Source organism: Pinus tabuliformis, chromosome 3_2 (genome assembly GCF_031772625.1).
Source record: "Pinus tabuliformis cultivar Carrire ecotype Pingquan chromosome 3_2, CPIR1, whole genome shotgun sequence".
In the NCBI taxonomy this organism is placed as follows: domain Eukaryota; kingdom Viridiplantae; phylum Streptophyta; class Pinopsida; order Pinales; family Pinaceae; genus Pinus; species Pinus tabuliformis.
In genome coordinates, this window is record NC_142302.1 from 39,747,760 (window position 1) to 39,751,316 (window position 3,557).

Genomic DNA, 3,557 nt, shown 5'->3' on the forward strand with positions numbered 1-3,557 from the left:
GTCAGTATCGGTACCGATCTTTTGAAGGGTTCTTCCTTGATGGGTTTCTTTCCTCTCCTGCCACCCAAGGTTCCATTGATGATTTCTATGGTCTCCACCATTCCTCATGACCCAACCAATCCCTGGATCTTCTTGACCACTTCAGACATTGACTCTTATGGAAAACAAACGTCATTGTCACCAGTCAAATTGGCCTATCAAGCCATTCAATTAGCATTAGATTCTCCTGTCACTTTGGTCATGACCAATGGTACCATCTCCTCTACCACAACTTCTCCCTCTAACGATCTCCTAAATCAATTCCTACCTACAAACGAAGCTATTCGAGAGATCATGTGTTTATAAGAGTGACCTTCAGAAAAATCTCGCCATAGTGTTTTGATATTTGATTTGGACATGACCCCTATAGAAATCCTACCTTTCGAAACACCTGAGATTGTTCCCTCGATTTATACGATTGTCCAAAGTATGGATTTGGAAGGGAACTTGGGAAATATTTCAAGACTATTCCCATCACTATCTCGGTCAAAATAGGTATCACGGAAAGAATTCAGATTGGAGTTAATTACAATCCTAAGAAAATTGTGAGCTTCACCTACCCTTTTAAGGACTTCCGCAATGTTTTCGCTTGTTCTTATGAGGAAATTCATGGCATAGACCCTTATATTGTCAAGCATGATATCAAGAAGTATCGAGCATTATTTTTATGGTATTTTTCTTTCTTGTTAATCTGAAAAACCTTGAGTCTACTTCTTTGGGCTCATTAAAATACTACAAACAAGATATGAGCGTGTTCTTTTTTATACTTTTTCTTGTTCTTGAACTTAAAAATCCCCGAGTTACTTCTTCAATCTCGTTAAAATATTATGAAGAAGATTTGAGCAACTCTTTTTCACTCTTTTTCTAGCTCGTTAAACTGAAAAACATAGTCCAAGCATTATTTTTAGGGACCTTTTCTCGCTCTTGAAATGAAAAATCCCTAAGTTACCGTCTTCGGGCTCGTAAAAATCCTATGAAGGCGATATGAGAACTTTCATTTTGGGACCTTTTCTCGCTCTTAAACTGTAAAATCCCTGGGTTTTTCCCTTCTTTAGGTTCAATAAATATAAGAAGAAGGCAGGAAAAATTATTTTATCTCTTTTTCATCACTCATTAAATTGAAAAAGATATATCGAGTTTTCTTCATTTGACTTGTTAAAAATTGATGAATATATATTGAGTTTATCTTCACGTGACTCATTAAAATTTAATGAAGAATATCGAGTTTACTATGTCCCCTCGTACTGGTAACAAGATGAGGAAAACATCTATTGAGCATAGGTTTATCACTTTATCCAAACTCAATAAACTTACTTACGGAAAAGGAACTATGTCGGGTATACTATTAAACCTTTGTCGCACCTGATTATCAATTATGACAAAGGGACCCCCCTATAGTTTCTCTTTACGATCTTTTAAGACTCACTAAATATGAAAAGACCACCGAGTTTACCCATCTAAACTCGTTAAACTTAATCGAATAGGGAAAATTTGGACAACACAATGGCTCTATGTCTATATTCCAAAATATTTTTTCGTAGCAGTTGTTCCCTTGAACATGGCACTCCCTCAGCAAAGCATCCTTTTTGTTAGCCTCTTAGATGAACCTTACCATCCTATGATTTTAGCCTATATATTCTGATGTTCCTGCATCCCTGTATCCTAACACTCTTTGGTGTTCATGAGTCTAAAGCTGCATGTGTTGGCATTATGGCTAAAGTGTTGTCCTTGATGGCAACCCATTCAGGGGATAGATCACAGTACTTCAAGTCAGCAGCAGAGATTGATGATCAGCTATCAAATATTGAAGAAAATAAGGGGTACGCAGGTACACCTTACATAAGGTGCGTACACGCAGGTCAGTGTTACATAAAGTGCGTACATACCCGCAGTTATCCCGTTCAGGAGGTGCGTACCCCCAGTGCACACATTTCAAGGCAAAGAAATTCACATGTGGGGTTTTCTTATGTTTTACTCTTGGTATTTAGCCGACGGTATTGTGTTATTATGGTGTCGGCTTGTGGTATTGATCCATGATTTAAGGAAGAGCTTTCCTATATAAAGCAAAGGAGATCATTTGGCTTGAGCATGTTTTGTGTTGAATATCTTATGAGGGCTAGATCTAAAATATTATGATCTCTTGGGAGTAATGTCTAGATCTAAATAAGGCGAATCTACTGATGGATTGAGATCTCTTCGGCGCATGTTCAGATCTGTAGATCTGACTGTCTGGGTTATTCTTTAAGTCTTGAAATCATCTATGCACGAAGATACGCAGGTACAGTGAAAGAAAAGTGCGTACATACGCAGGAACGAAGCGTTTCGGGTGCGTACATACGCATGCACAGAAGGGTTTCAGGTGCGTACATACGCAGGCACAGAAGGGTTTCAGGTGCGTACATACGCAGGCACAGAAGGGTTTCAGGTGCATACATACGCTGGCACAGAAGGGTTTTAGGTGCGTACATACGCAGGCACAGAAGGGTTGCAGGTGCGGAGGTCCGCAGGCAGTTCAATGGACTCAGAGCGAGGTATGCAGTCGAGCAGTTGAGCAGGGTGCGTACGTAAGCAGGCGAGCAGTTGAGCAGGGTGCGTACTGTAAGCAGGCAAGCAGTTGAGCAGGGTGAGTACTGTAAGCAGGCGAGCAGTTGAGCAGGGTGCTTACTTCTCTTAAAATCTTTGTTTATCATTGCTGTGTTCTGGGTTTGGTTCTATCATTGACTGGGTGATTCTGTTATACTTGATGATCATTTGATGCTTATGGATCCAGTTTGAAAATTTATGAAAAGTGGTCCTTGTAAGAAAAGAAGTAGGGGGTTGTAGCTCCCTTCCAGGAGAGACTGGAAAACGAGAGAGAGTTGTAGCTCTCTGCAGGTTGCAGCCTGTGTACTGGTAAAGGACTGCACCAGTACAAAACCATTGTAAAAGAAGTTTCTAATTTGAAAGAAGATAGAGACATATTGTAGCAGGTGGTTTTCACCCACATTGGGTTTCCACCTTACATCTTGTGTTCTTTGGTGTGACTATCTATTTTTCTTTGTTCATGCTCATTATTTTATGGTACTGACATGCTAAAATAATTCAAAGAACAAATAAGGAATATTTATTAAAAGAATTAGATAATACTGATTCACCCCCCCTCTCAGTATTATTTCCAACAACATGGTAAACCTTTGTGTTGTGCATTCTATTGTTCAAGGGATTCCTTTATCCTATGCTTCCTCTATCAACCATTGCTCATATACTTCTATCATGCCCTCTGTCTGTTTAAGCCATTTCTAAAAATTTATCTTCAAAAAACATCATTCTTTTCCCGTTTCATGTTGACTGATGTAGAAAACATTATTGCCTGCCTTTTGACAAATCTCTTCGTATCAACTTCAACACTCTATCTAGGAAGAAGATCTAGAAACGTATCAGTACCCTCGAACTTGCAGTAATTAGTGGCAGGTTACCTTATGTTTAATTGGGAGTTTTCATTATTGGCTCCCATTTGAATGATTCTATGAGTGTTCGAC